This window comes from Triticum urartu, chromosome 5A (assembly GCF_056163025.1).
Source record: "Triticum urartu cultivar PI428250 chromosome 5A, HENAU_Tu73, whole genome shotgun sequence".
NCBI lineage: Eukaryota > Viridiplantae > Streptophyta > Magnoliopsida > Poales > Poaceae > Triticum > Triticum urartu.
The window spans coordinates 174485176-174501654 of NC_141877.1; the positions used below are offsets into that span (position 1 = coordinate 174485176).

General features: G+C 45.5%; 1 pseudogene; it reads right to left on the reverse strand.

The window, feature by feature from the left end:
- Positions 1-7621, reverse strand: part of LOC147970715 (BTB/POZ and MATH domain-containing protein 1-like) — a 38015-nt pseudogene extending 30394 nt beyond the window's left edge.
- Between the last annotated feature and the right edge of the window lie 8858 nt (positions 7622-16479).

The window sequence follows — 16479 nt, forward strand, 5'->3', positions numbered from 1 at the left end:
CTAGCTGGGACCCACCTTAGTGGCAGGCTGACTTGTGGGCCTACTAAGTTGACGGGGACAGAGGGCTTTGTCAACTTAGTCAATATGCACGATTCTAGCTCCAGTGACCGTACGATGTCCATCCAACGGCCATAGTGCTTCTTCAACCTCTGGTCTTCTTGCTCCAGCCGCCCAAACCAGTGCCAGTCGTGCCTCGTGCTCCTGCCTCCCATGGCCGGCTGCGATGCGGCGGAGGCCTCACCGCCCCCTACTACTCCCACCGCTGGCCAGGCCATCCCTCTACTCACCCACACCCCCTGTTATTCTGCGGCGATGGCAGCCTCACACCGCAGCGAACCAGTGAGCCCTCGTACTCCTCTATGCGTTGGCATCCACTGCCGCGTCTTCCCCGGCTCCGCCTCGTCCCCTTCCTGGCCTCGCCGTCGTCCACCGCCCTGGTGCTCTCAGCGCGGCATGGTCAACATGGTCAAGGAACGGCTTCCATCGGACGTGGACTGTACGTGGAGAGGCTGACAGCTGGGTCCACGGCCGCAGCAAGGAAGTGCCTCCTTATTACGTGCAAAATAATTATTCCTCCACCTGACAGCGGGGACCCACCAGACGGGCCGCCAGTATTTTGCGAAAAAAATCTTTTCCCCCTGACTATTGGGACCCACCGGACGGGCCATCGTATTTTGCGAAAAAAACATGCCCCCCCGCTGTCAGCTCGGACCCACCGGAAGTGCCTCCTTATTACGCACAAAAAAAATGAATACTCCCCCAGCTAGCTGGGACCCACCTTGCTAGGAGGCTAACTTGTGGGCCTACTAAGTTGACGGGGATGATGGGCTTTGTCAACTTAGTCAATATGAACGATTCTAGCTCCAGTGACCGTACGATGTCCATCTAACGGCCGTAGTGCTTCTTCAACCCCTGGTCTTCTTGCTCCAGCCACCCAAAGCAGCGCTGGTCGTGCCGCATGCCCCTGCCTCCCGTGGCCGGCTGTGTTGCCGCAGAGGCCTCACCACCCCCTACTATTCCCACCACTGGCCAGGCCCTGCGGCGACGGCAGCCTCACACCGCAGCCGAACCAATGAACCCTCGTTGTCCTCTCCGCGTGGGCTTCCACTGCCGCGTCGTCCCCTTCATAGGCCTCGCCGTCGTCCACCGCCGTGGTGCTCTCCGCGCGGCGTGGTCAACGTGGTCAAGGAACGACTTCCATCGGAAGAGTACCATACGTGGAGAGGCTGACAGCTAGGTCCACTGCCACAACCCAGTTTTTTGTGATTTGCCAAGTAAGTCGCTTTGTCAGGCCTGTTGGGCTGCAAATCTTTCAAGACGAGGAGAGCTTTCATTCGGCTGGCTGAGAAAATGGCCCATCAGTAATGAGAAATGGGCTGTACATTTTAAAACACATCAAACTGGCAATTAGTTTCAAATATCTTTTTTTTTCATTTGAATATTTTAAATTACATTAATTTTTATGCGTGGAGAATTTGTTGGATTTTATATTGATATACATTTATTTTTAAAATCAGTTTGAATGTGAGTCGAAATTTTGGGATTAAAAACAGTTCGTACCGCACCAAAATATGCAAAATTTCGTATAATTTTTTAACCGTTGCGACAATATGGGCTGTAATGCTAACAAAAAGAATATGGGCTCCAAAAAAAAACCTTAAGAATTAGCAAATGGGCTGTAAATTATTAGAAATAATGCCGTTTTCCACAGATTTGAGGCTTTCCTTAAAAAAAGGTTGACGCACAAGCACTGACTGTTGGATGTCCATCCAACGGCCGTCGTGCTTCTTCAATCTCTGCTCTTCCTGCTCCAGCCGCTCAAACAAGCGCCGGCGGGACTGCCTGCTCCCTCCTCCTCGCGGCCGGCTGTGCTGCTGCGCAGGCTCACCGCCCGACCATACTCCCATCGCTGGCCTAGCCATACCTCTACTCACCCACACCTGTTGTTATTCTCCGGCGACGGCAGACGAACCAGTAAACCCTCGTACAGTCGTACTCCCCTCCAGGTGGGAAACAACTACCGAGTCTTCCCTGCCTCCGTGTCGTCCCCTTCCTAGGCCTCGCCGTCGTCCACCGCCCTGGTGCTCTCGGTGCGGCGTGGTCAACGTGGTCAAGGAACGACTTCCATCGGACGTGGACTGTACGTGGAGAGGCTGACAACTGGGTCCACGGCCGCAGCAAGGAAGTTCCTCCTTATTACGTGGAAAATAATGATTCCTCCACCTGACAGCTGGGACCCACCGGACGGGCCACTATATTTTGTGAAAAAAACGTTTCCCCCTGACTGCTGGGACCCACCAGCTACATCTTCGCACGCAAGGAAGTGTGTCCGAAAAAAAACGATTCGCCCCCTGACTGTTGGGACCCACCAGCTACATCTTTGCATGCAAGGAAGTGCCTGACAGTCGGGACCCACCTGGTCGAAGCGTACGTAGCGTTGTCATTCTGGTCGTGAACGTGTACGTACATACTGGTCGATGTAGAGGCACGCACGTGTCGTAGTAGAGGCGCGCACGTAGCATGTACACGTACGTACATCGGCCAAGGTGCAAGAAAGAAAATACGGCCACGTATGTGTACATACGGGCGAGGTCTCGAATGCCTACTCGCGCATACGTACGGCGAGGGCTCATGTACATGGCTGGATCGGAACGGAGAAACAACGTCGTCGTCGTGTTCATGGGGACGCAACGGAATGCGTCGTGTTCATGGGGATGCAACGGAATGTGTCGTGTTCATGAGGATGCAATGGAATGCGTCGTGTTCATCGGGAGGCAACGGAACGCATGGGAGCCAACCGGCTGGGTCGAAACGGAATGTGTGGTCGTGTTCATCGGGAGGGCTTGGACGGAACAGACGATGGAAATGAGGCCTGGCGTACCGCACAACGGAGGAAACGGACCTCCTACATTTGGAACAGGGTCATGTTGATCGGGAGGGGTCTGGCGTACCGCGAAACGGAGGAAATAGACCTCCTACGGTCGAAATGGGGGTCTTATTGATCAGGAGGGGTGTGGCGTACCACAAAACGGACGAAACGGACTTGTGTTGGAGCGCTATGGTCGAAACAGGGGTCCTATTCATCAGGAGGGGTGTGGCGTACTGCAAAACGGGACTCCACGGGATACTGTTCATCTCCACCGTCGACCCCCTCCAGCCTCCACGAGCTACTGTTCATCCACCGTCGACCTCCTCCAGCCTCCACCTACGACTGTTCATCCACGGGCTCATGCTCATCCAGCCTCCACCGCGCGCTACTCCACCGGCTACTTTTCAACCAGCCCTCTCCATGGGCTCCTGTTCAACAACCCCTCCACGGGCTACTGTTCATCCTGCCCTCCACTATCTACTATTCATCCTGCCCTCCACGGGATCCTGTTCATCCAGCCCCAACCGGCTCGATCGATCGGGGTCCTATTCATCCAGAGGCAACAACACGGGGTCCTGTTCATCCATCCCCACCGGGTACTGTTCATCCAACCCCCCCCCCCCCGCGCAACGCTCATTGTTCATCCAGAGGCAACATCGATCGGCTTCAGTTAGCAGCAGTAGCGAAGGAATCGCTCGATCGGGTTCAGTTAACAGCCATCGATCGATCGCTCGGGTTCAGTAACACGTAGCCTGCAGTGCAGTCGCTCGGGTTCAGTTAGAGCCCAACGCCTCGCTTGGGTTCAGTTAGAGCCAACGCCTCGCACACACGCGCGTACGTGTATCATAGAAACGCGCATCGCTCGGCCCCCGACCTCCCACCGTAACCGGGAACTCCCCGAAATTTTCCTCCCCCTCGCTTCTACCACGATTTTTCCATCATGGACGGCCCAAAGAATGTCATGCAGCTGCGTCTCCGGCCCGCCCAGGACGAAAAGCCCATTTTCTGTCATGATTTTTTGTCATAGAAGTAGGAGCCCACCACATCTATGATGATACCGGGTTTTGTCACAATTATCATCATAGAAGTGTCATATGTATGACAAAAAAATTTCGTTCGACCCAAAATGTCACGGAAGTGTCTTTTTTTTGTAGTGCTAACCTCTGCAGAGTGTTTATTAAATCTATCGATAGTCGTGTCCTCGGTTATGGACATAGCTCGTGAGTAAGTCACACCATGGATCAACATTAATAAGTAATCTTACACACTAAATTTATATGCTTGGCACTGGTTAAGTGATGATATTTGTGATTTCATGAAGATGATCGTTGTGGGAACCAAAGTGTTGGTTTCGTTTGTGATCCGGAATGATCACCGTTTGGTTACGAGGTAACCTGTTTGGTAAGAGAGTCCAAGCGACTCAATGCACAAGTTTGATTTCACTACATCAGTACTGTATTATCGCATTGCATTTAACTTGATAAATTGTCATGATATTGTTTTCCATTATGTTTATGATTGTTGTGAGCTTGCAAGTATATTCAATGTACTGACCTGGCGTGTCATGCCAGATTTCAGGAAAGTCTTACAGGATCGGAGTGCTTCCCATGTCTAGATCATGTCCACATCGATGTCCTTGTGCTATGGAGTTTTGCTTCATCGTCGTTTCGCTGCCTCGTAGTTATTGTGATCGAGGCCCTTTCATGTTCATTAAATAATGTACATATTGTTCAGCCGCACAGTGTGTGCCGCTTGGACTCATTACTTGATGTAATATCAAACTTATGTTTCTGCTAGCATCAATAAAGCGATTGTTTTCTATACCAAGATGTTATGTGTAGCCAGAAGACTTCATCTCTGGGCTGGCACTGTAAGGTAAACCAGTCGCTCTAAGCCGGCATGCCACAGTGAAGTGTCATGTAGTCGACGTTCACATGACACCACTAAGGGAATCACAACATACATACCATCAAAATATCGAATACATATCAAGTTCACATGATTACTTGCAACAAGATTTCTCCCGTGACCTCAAGAACAAAAGTAACTACTCAAAAATAATAATTATGCCCAAGATCATAGGGGTATTAAATATCATAATGGATCTAAACATATAATCTCCCGCCAAATTAATCATAGAGAAACCAACTACAAGACGTAATCAACACTACTAGTCACCCACAAGCACCATTCTATAGTTCCGATACAAAGATTGAACACAAGAGATGAACTATGGTTTGAGAGGAGAAGGTTCTATTGAAGATGTTGATGGAGATTGCCCTCCCCAAGATGGGAGAGTTGTAGGTGATGATGATGACGATGATCCCCCCCCCCCCCGGGGGGAGGGAAGTTCCCCCGGCGGAATCGCTCCGCCGGAGGGAAAAAGTGATCCTGCCCATGTTCCGCCTTGATATGGTGGCACTTCGTCCCAAAAGTCCTACCCTTATTTTCTCAAGGTCAAAATGACTAATATACCAGAAGAGGGGCACCAGAGGTGTGCTGAGGAGGGCACAACCCACTAGGGCGTGGCCGGGCTCCTTAGCACGCCCAGGTGGGTTGTGCCCACCTGGTGGCCCCCCATGGTACTTATTTGCTCCAATAATTCTTATATATTCCATAAAAAATCTCCGTGAAGTTTCAGCACATTTGGAGTTGTGCAGAATAGGTAGCCTGAGGTAGCTTTTTCAGGTCCAGAATTCGACCTGCCGATATTCTCCCGCTTTGTGTGAACCTTGCATATTATGAGAGAAAATGCATTAGAATTACTCCAAAAAACATTATAAATAATAGTAGGTAAACATGATGCAAGATGGACGTATCAACTCCCCCAAGCATAGACCTTGCTTGTCCTCAAGCGAAAACCGAAATTGAAAAACATGTCCACGTGCTTAAAGAGAGAGGCGTCGATAAAAACAAAATACAGACATAGAAGCATCATGTAAATTATTATAACATGAACAAACTTTAACATAATACTTTTATCATAGACTTCTCATGAATAAGTAACAATTCGTCACAACATCAAAGTATAAAGCATAAACTCTATTGAAAACCAACAAACTATGTTCTTAGTTAACTTTGCGACTGCAATTCATAATCTTTTCAGGAAGGGTCACGTATCGGAGCCTTTTGGCAAGTCCACATACTCAACCATCATATAGTCTTCTATGATTGCTAACACTCACCGCATACACATGAGTAAAAATTTTCAACCAGACACATAGAAAGATAGGGGCTTATATTTTCGCCTCCCAACGTATTCAGCTCAAGGGTGATGTCAACAATAATAACTCATGCCACCCATATCTCGTTGTATATATGTGCCTAGATCTTTCCTCATCACATGGTGCTTCCCAAAGAGAAAATAAAAAGGAATAGAGATAAATACTTTGACTCTTGCATAAAAGTAAATACATAAAATAAAAGATAAGCCCTTCGCAGAGGGAAGCACATGTTGCCATGCACTTTTGTTTTGTATCCTCAATCTCTTAGTGCAAAAGAACATCACGTTATATTGCCCCTTATGATAGCAACCTTTATTATGTAGTCTGTCGCTTTTATACTTTGCCATCACAAGTTCCTACAACGCTCCATTTTTTCTGACACTAAATGATCCAACACTTATAGAAGCAAATTTTATTGCCTTATTGCACCGATGACAACTTATTTGAAGGATCTTACTCAATCCCAAGATAGATATGGTGGACTTTCAAAACAGGATTTGGGTTTAAGTGTTTTGGATGCACAAGTAGTATCTCTACTTAGTGCGAAATTTTTGGCTAGCAAAGATGGGGGAAAGTACCACATGTTAAAGGATCTATGACAATATAACTTCTATGTGAATATGAACAAATATGAATCATTACGTTGTCTTCCTTGTCCAACGTCAACAATTTTGGCATATAATATTTTGATGGGGGCTCACAATCACAAAAGATGTCCAAGATAGTGTATTTGCATATGAATCTTCTCTTCCCTTATTAATTATTTCATGAATTGCATCATTGACTAATGCTATGTTTGTAGATCTCCAATAAAATTTTCTACTTATACTCGTCCTTACGTGCTGTCTTTACTCACCATAAGATTAGCATATGATCTTTTTCATTTATTTCCTTTCTTTTTGCTGGATATGAAAGTAAAGAAAACAAAACTCAAAGTAAACTTCATTATATATCTCGCACACGATTAGAAGGATAGATCACTAAGCAAACACTCAAAAAGAAAGGATCGAACTAAACATTTATTCATCTAAAGAAAAAGGTAACTATGGATCGAACTAAGTTAAGTAAAGGCAAAATATAGTGGAGATGATATGATACCGGGACACCTCCTCCAAGCTTGGCATAAGACAAGGGGAGTGCCCATTCCCGATACTCAATTTTCCTTTGGTGATGAAGAAGGATGTGGCGGTGATGAAGTAGTATCGATCTTATCTTCAGGTTTCCATGGCAGAGGCTCACCATCGTAAGAGGAGGAGCGAGTCTCACGGATCCTGCAACTGGCAGCCAAACTCATACCTTTAAACCTCGCCTCATATTCAAAGACTTGGTTTTGGAGATCGTAGATCTGCCTTTGGAGGAAGTTTATTTGCTCATTGAAGGTGAGGACGATGTCTTTCATGGACTTGCCATCCACCTTGAGATCATGGGTGTAGTCCGCGATCATGAGGAGATTGGCATTGAGTCCACGTTCCACCACCCCCTTGCATCGGAAGACCTCCTGCTCCATAGCTTCAAGCCTGGCCTCCATGGTTCCCCTTCCTTTGGGACCTTGCACATCGTAGATGTGGAGCACCCCGTCACGCATCTCAATAGCCTGAGGGTGTTGCATCACCTCCCGAAATTATGGGTTGATGACGTTCTCGAAGAACTTGTCCTTGGAGGAGCTTGAAGCGGCCATGGTAATCTAGATCCGCTAGAAAATAGCAACAACATAAAACATAAGTTTTCTCCGTGATACGATGGTCAATAGGTTCGGAGGGTATATAAAGATTTTTTATCTTGGGAAACAAGCAAACGGAACAAAAATGGAGTCCGGAAGGTACCCGAGGTGGGCACAACCCACCTGGGCCAGGCGCGCCCTGGTGTCTTGTGCCCACCAGGGTTGCCTTCCTAGTTGTTTCTTATTTTCCTAATTTTTGATATATTCCAAAACTGAAAAAAATATTATTGCGGATTTTTCGGAGTCCGTTTACTTACCGTATCACGTACCTCCTATTTTTTCACCATTCTTGAGTGTTTCGGAAGGTTTCCTTTATGTGTTCTTCCGGTGTCATAGTTTGGATAATATTGCTTTCAACATTAATGGGAGTACCTGATATATAATGCTTTATTCTTTTCCCATTGACAACCTTCAGGTTAGTTCCTTCAACATTATTTATTTTGATGGCTCTAGATCGATAAACCTCCTCCATAACATAGGGTCCTTCCCATTTGGAGAGGAGTTTTCCTGCAAATAATCTGAAACGAGAGTTGTACAAAAGAACATATTCTCCAACTTTGAACTCACGCTTTAGGGTTCTCTTATCATGCCACCTTTTAGCTTTTTCTTTAAATAACTTGGCATTTTCATAAGCTTGGGTTCTCCATTCATCTAGTGTGCTAATATCAAATAACCTCTTTTCACCGGCAAGTTTGAAATCATAGTTGAGTTCTTTAATTGCCCAGTATGCTTTATGTTCTAACTCAAGAGGTAAATGACAAGCTTTTCCATAACCATTTTATAAGGAGACATACCCATAGGATTTTTATATGCTGTTCTATAAGCCCAAAGTGCATCATCTAATTTCGTAGACCAATTCTTTCGGGACCTATTGACAGTTTTTTGTAATATTAATTTTATTTCTCTATTGCTAAGTTCAACTTGACCACTAGACTGAGGATGATAAGGTGATGCAATTCTATGGTTAACATCATACTTAGCAAGCATTTTACGAAAAGCACCATGAATAAAGTGTGAACCACCATTAGTCATTAAATACCTAGGGAATCCAAACCTTGGGAAAATAACTTCCTTAAGCATTTTAATAGAGGTGTTGTGATCAGCACTACTAATTGGAATAGCTTCTACCAACTTAGTAACATATTCAAAAACAACCGTAATAGAATTGTACACTAATCATATTGTACCCAAATGTGAGGGAAGAACACATTGCCCTCGATTCAATCATACACTAATCATACACACAAATGTGTACGATCAAGATCAAGGACTCACGGGAAGATATCACAACACAACTCTAGACACAAATTAAAATAATACAAGCTTTATATTACAAGCCAGGGGCCTCGAGGGCTCGAATACATAAGCTCAAATACACAAGAGTCAGCGGAAGCAACAATATCTGAGTACAGACATGAGTTAAAAAAGTTTGCCTTAAGAAGACTAGCACAAAAGTAACATCGATCAAAAATGCAAGGCCTCCTGCCTGGGAGCCTCCTAACTACTCCAAGTCGTCAGCGGCCATCACGTAGTAGTAGGCACCCTTGTGGTAGCAGTAGTCATCAGTGGTGTCGTCTGGCTCCTGGGATCCGTCATCTGGTCGCAACAAACGGGTATGGGAGAAAAAGAGGTAGCAAAGCAACCGTGAGTACTCATCCAAAGTACTCGCAAGACTTACATCAGATCTAAACTAAGTATGCATATGTATCAAAGGAAATGGGCTGTATCTGTGGACTAAACTGCAGAATGCCAAAAGAGAAGGGGAAAGCCTAGCCTATCGAAGACTAGCATCTTCAAGGATCTTGCAGCATATAGAAGAGTACAGATCAACCTAATATAAAGTAGTAGTAGTGTTATCCACCTCGGCCAGAGATCCTTTCTCGACTCCCGGCGAGAAAGCAATCCCAGAGCCATACTATCCATTTCTCATCACAATCCATTTCTCATCACAAGTAACCAATTCTAGTTGTATCAATCTGGATAGAACTCCAAGTGTCCGTTACCGTAGGATAGGTTATCGATAGATGTTTTTGTTCCCTGCAGGGGTGCACCAACTTACCCACCACACTCGATTAACTCCGGCCAGACACACTTTCCTGGGTCATGCCCGGCCTCGGCCAAACAATACACCGCAACCTGGCCTAGGCTTAATAGAGAGGTCAACACGTCGGACTAAACCTATGCCCCCAGGGGTCATGGGCCATCTCCCCGGGAGCTCCTGCACGTTGCGTACGCGGACGGTGAGCAGACCTAGCTACCTCCTTCAAAAAGGCAGGTGGTTACCAGTCCAACCCAGCGTGCGCCGCTCAGTCACTAACGTCTATTAAACTTTAGTTGATGCATACGACACAGAATGCCCATACTATGCCCACGTGATGGTTAGTGCTATCAGGCCAGAGGCCCCTCGGATCAAATATCCAAATCGTAGTGGATTAGGAACGCGCGGTAACAAGCAGAGACTGACGAAAGATGTGACCCCGTCGCCCCGTCTCGAGTACTTGCGGCAAGGGCTATGAATGCCCGGCAACGCCTCGTAAGTATCTCGCGGGCAGCTTCCAGGTCAACCCAACTCCACATCACTCGCTATTAAGCTCGCATAGGTACCCCTCAGGGCCGACCCGTCTTTAGTAACATGGCTCAGTGTAAAGTCATAGTAACCATAGAAACTGTGTGTCTAACACCAAGGGGAAAACTCGAGGAATAACCCCCGGTGAATTCCACTTGATGTTATCATCAAGGTGAACATAAGAGGATCCACCCTCGAGGTCCACACTTGAGGGGTTGCACGACAAAGCCGTAACGGAAGTGGTTAAGGAGGAAATCACCCTCGATGACCTCGACCGTATAGCTACACTACAGAGATCTCATCAGGAGTGATGTAATAGGTTCCACCCTCGGCACTCAATGGTAACCCGGTAGTGTCGAGCAACTAAGGGGAAAGTGATGTGCGGTGTCGGGGCCTGGACGTCGATCCCGTTGATCGAGTCATCGAACACAAAGCGGGGCAACTGGGACAAGGTGGGGGTCACTGATGGATCTCTAACCAACCTATACTAAGAAATTTAGAATAGGCAAGTAAGGTATGAAAGCAGGTTACAAAAACAGGCTATGCATCAGAGTAGGATCATACAGAAAGCAGTAGCAGTTCTAATGCAAGCATGAGAGGGAAATAAATGGGCGATATCAGAACGCTCAAGGAGGGTTTGCTTGCCTGGAAGCTCTGCTGAAAAAGAAGAAGTGTTGTCGTCGACGTAGTCGATCACAGGGGCATCAGCAGTGGTCTCGGGGTCTACCGGAGAGAAGAGGGGGAAGAAACAGTAAATACAGAGCAAACAGATGCATCACTAAGCATTACACATGACGACGGGCAGAGCTAGGGTTGTCCTAACATAGTACTACACGTTGCAGACGGAGGGGATAAACATCCGAGGATGAATTCCCGGCGTTAGACGAATTTCGGACAGATGGAAGAGAGGGGACGGTTCCATGTTCAGCATGCTAGGGGCATGTGACAGGTGAATGGACTGCGCATTCGGATTCGTTGGATTTTTCTGAGCAACTTTCATATAGAAAACATTTTCATCAGAGCTACGGTTTAATTTCTACGAATTTCTAAAGATTAAAGTATTTTCTGGAATTATTATTATTAACAGAAAAGAATTACAGTGTCAGCATGACATCACTGTGACGTGAGCAGTCAACAGGATGGCTGACCAGGTCAAACTGACCAGTGGGTCCCACATGTCATACACAGAGGGCTAATAGTGGGTTATTTTTAATTAGACAGAGTTAATTAGCAGTAGGGCCCCACATGTCAGTGACTAATTAGGTTAACTAATTATGTTTATTTTTAAAAACATTTTAATTAGTTTAATTACGCGATGGGGGCCCCCATGTCAGTGCCACTGGGCTGCCCAGTCAGCATGTTGACTAGGTCAACGGGGCCCCCATGACCCACTGGCAGTGACCCAAGGGTGGGGCCCGGCCGGCCACGTCGGCGCCACGCCGGAGGGAGCTCCGGCGAGCCAACTACGCGACGGCGCGCACGGGAGGGGATCGGGAAAGGGTTAGGGGCGTCAAAAAGGGCGTGGCCGGTAGCGTTCGAACGCTGACGTCATTGCGCGTCCAACCACGGAAACGGCAGTGGCTGGGACAGCTAGAAACGGCTCCGGCGTTGAGGTCTGCGGTCGCCGGAGTTGGGCGAGGACGGAGACGGCGACAAGGGCATGAACGGAGACGAGGGTGGGACTTTTTGATCGCTGGGTCGACGCCGCGTCGAGTGGTGGTAATAGGCGACGCTGGGGAGGCCGGAGTTGGCCGGACCAGCGACGGGGAACGGCGGTGGCGCTCGGGACTTCACCGGAAAAGCGCAACAGGGGGCCGTTTCGAGCGCGGCCAGGCTCGTTCGGACGTGGGAGAAGCGGCGCATCCAACTGCGACCTTAGCTCGAGCGGGGGCGGGTTGCAACGACGACAGCGTTGAGTGGGGCGGACGACCAGAACGGGCGTTGGCGGGGATCGGGCTACGGGGCTCGGCGAGAGTAGCACACACGTGCGTTGGGCCCCTAGGAAACCCAGGAGCACGATGCGACGCTCAGCCTCATGTGAAGGCGCCCAGGGCCACGGCGCCGAGCTCGTTGGCGGCAACGCGCTCGGGCAATGGCGGGAGAGCTAGCTAGGAGGCGCGTGAGAGCGAATGGAGAGGGGAAGGAGGGGAAGAAGCTCACTGCGAGGCTATAGGGGGATGGCAGCGTGCTCGTAGAGGACTCGGTGCAGCGAATCGAGGCAGCGGTGGTCGGTGATCAAGATATGGGGAAGACGGCGTCAACGGCGATCCCGAGCCTCCGAGCACGAATAGTGGCGCGTAGATGACGCAGAGGAAGACAGCGATCCACCTGGGCACGTGCGGACGGCGAGGAGGGCACGGTGGCTGCGTGGGCGAGCTTGTTCATGGTGCCGCAGCTCTGGTGTGGTCTATGGGGAGGAGAATGAGAGAGGGGGAACTGAGGGGCGCCTAGGGTTAGGGGTCGATCGGGGGTGTCATCGGGGACTTGAGATCACCGCGGAGCTGCCGGATGGTCGACCCGTGGCCGGTCCGAGCTGTGGACGACGCACAGGCGTCCACCGTGCTCCTGTGAACAGGAGGTAGGTGGTGACCCGGTCAGTCGGCTGGGCCAGCCACTTTGTTGGCAGGCCTAAGTGCACAGAGCACTTTACCCCTTTTCTTTTCCTCCTTTTCCATTTCCTTTTCTGGTTTTGCTTTTATTTTTTTAACAGAAAGAGAAAGAGAATTATTTGGCCAACTATTTCACTTAGCAAAATTTTGGGAGGTTTCCCATTAAATTCCTGGTGATTATAGACAGTGCCAAAAATATATTGGAGACCAGAAGAATTGATTTGGTATGTTCCATAAATAGGATAGCATTTAAAAATGCTGAATTGGTGTTGTTTTAATTACTAATGCTCATCTTTGCACAAGAGTGATGTTGTGTTCCTTAACAAATAATTGTTATGGAATTTTTGACAAATGATGAACATTTTTCCAGCAACTTTTGGGCAACTTCAAATTTCACTTGAATTTAATTTGACTGGAATTACCAAATGGGTATTGAACAAAGGTGATTAAGAACTGTTTCGAAAATGATTAGTTTAATCATAGAGGGTTACTGTAGCATGACACTGGGGGTGTTACATATACTTATTGCAAAAATCTACAAGTTATCAAAGCAAAGTATTACGTGCATGCTCCTAGGGGGATAGATTGGTAGGAAAAGACCATCGCTCGTCCCCGACCGCCACTCATAAGGAAGACAATCAATAAATAAATCATGCTCCGACTCCATCACATAACAGTTCACCATACATGCATGATATGGGAATCACAAAATTTAACACGAGTATCTCTCAAATTCACAACTACTCAACTAGCATGATTCTAATATCACCATCTCCATATCTCAAAACAATTATCAAGTATCAAACTTCTCATAGTATTCAACACACTCATAAGAGAATTTTATTATTAATCTTGTATACCTAGCATATTAGGATTATTTAAACAAATTAACATGCTATTTAAGACTCTCAAAATAATCTAAGCAAAGCATGAGAGATCAATAGTTTCTATAAAACAAATCACCACCGTCCTCTAAAAGACATAAGTGATGTACTAGAGCAAAACTATATAACTCAAAAGATATAAGTGAAGCACATAGAGTATTCTAATAATTTCCGAATCATGTGTGTCTCTACCAAAAGGTGTGTACAGAAAAGGTGATTGTGGTAAACTAAAAAGCAAAGACTCAAATCATACAAGACGCTCCAAGCAAAACACATATCATGTGGTAAATAAAAATATATCTCCAAGTAAAGTTACCGATAGAAGTAGACGAAAGAGGGGATGCCTTCCGGGGAATCCCCAAGCTTTGGCTTTTAGGTGTCCTTAGATTATCTTGGGGGTTCTATGGGAATCCCCAAGCTTAGGCTATTTCCACTCCTTGTTCCAGAATCCATCAAATCCTTACCCAAAACTTGAAAACTTCACAACACAAAACTTAAGGTAGAAAATCTCGTGAGCTCCGTTAGCGAAACAAAACAAAAGACCACTTCAAGCTACTGTAATGAACTCATTCTTTATTTATATTGGTGTTACACCTACTGTATTCCAACTTTTCTATGATTTATAAACTATTTTACTAGCCATAGATTCGTCAAAATAAGCAAACAATACACGAAAAACAGAATCTGTCAAAAACAGAACAGTCTGTAGTAATCTGTAGCTAGCGCAATATCTGGAACCCCAAAAAATATAAAATAAATTTTTGGACGTGAGGAATTTATCTATTAATCATTTGAAAAAATAATTAACTAAATAGCGCTTTCGAAATAAAATGGCAGTAGTTCTCGTGAGCGCTAAAGTTTCTGTTTTTACAGCAAGATTAACAAGACTTTCCCCAAGTCTTCCCAATGGTTCTACTTGGCACAAACACTAATTAAACACAAAAAACACAACCAAAACAGAGGCTAGATAAATTATTTATTACTAAACAAGATAAAAAATCACGGAATAAAAATAAAATTGGGTTGCCTCCCAACAAGTGCTATCGTTTAACGCCCCTAGCTAGGCATAAAAAGCAAGGATGGATCTAGGTATTGCCATCTTTGGTAGGCAATCCATAAATGGATCTCATAATAGATTCATAAGGTAATTTTATTTTCTTTCTAGGAAAGTGTTCCATGCCTTTCCTTAATGGAAATTGGAATCTAATATTTTCTTCCTTCATATCAATAATTGCACCAATCGTTCTAAGGAAAGGTCTAACAAGAATAATAGGACATGAAGGATTGCAATCTATGTCAAGAACAATAAAATCTACGGGCACATAATTCCTATTTGCAACAATAAGAACATCATTAATTCTTCCCATAGGTTTCTTAATAGTGGAATCCGCAAGGTGCAATTTTAAAGAGCAATCATCAAAATCACGGAAACCTAACAAATCACACAAAGTCTTTGGAATCGTGGAAACACTAGCACCCAAATCACACAAAGAATAGCATTCATGATCTTTAATTTTAATTTTAATAGTAGGTTCCCACTCATCATAAAGTTTTCTAGGGATAGAAACTTCCAACTCAAATTTTTCTTCATAATATTGCATCAAAGCATCAACGATATGTTCGGTAAATCTTTATTTTCACTATAAGCATGGGGAGAATTTAGCACGGATTGCAACAAGGAAATACAATCTATCAAAGAGAAGCTATCATAATTAAATTCCTTGAAATACAAAATAGTGGGTTCATTACTATTTAAAGTTTTGACTTCTTTAATCCCGCGAGGGTGGAGGGCGCGCCTGGGGGGGGGGGTAGGCGCGCCCCCCTACCTCGTGGCTTCCCTGTTGGTTGCTTGACGTAGGGTCCAAGTCTCCTGGATCTTGTTCGTTCCAAAAATCACGTTCCTGAAGGTTTCATTCCGTTTGGACTCCGTTTGATATTCCTTTTCTTTGAAACCCTAAAATAGGCAAAAAAAACAGCAATTCTGGGCTGGGCCTCTGGTTAATAGGTTAGTCCCAAAAATAATATAAAAGTGAATAATAAAGCCCAATAATGTCCAAAACAGAAGATAATATAGCATGGAGCAATCAAAAATTATAGATACATTGGAGATGTATCAATCGGTGTGAACAATTACTTTAGAATCAACAATGTAAGATCTAAATTTATCACAAGCAAACACCACTGCTAAAAACTCTTTTTCTCGGTAGTAGCATAATTACTTTGGGCACTGTCTAGAGTTTTAATAGCATAATGAATAACATTTAATTTCTTATGAACTCTTTGTCCTATAACAGCGCCAACAACATAATCACTAGCATCACATATAATTTCAAAAGGTAAATTCCAATCAGGTGGTTGAACAATAGGTGTAGAGATTAAGGCTTTCTTAAGTGTTTCAAAGGCTTCTACACAATCATCATCGAAAACAAATGGAATATCCTTTTGTAAAATATTTGTAAGAGGCCTAGAAATTTTAGAAGTCTTTAATAAACCACCTATAGAAATTAGCATGACTGAGGAAACTACGAATACCTTTGATATCTTTAGGACATGGCATTTTCTCAATTGCGTTAACTTTAGCTTTATCCACCTCAATACCTCATTCAG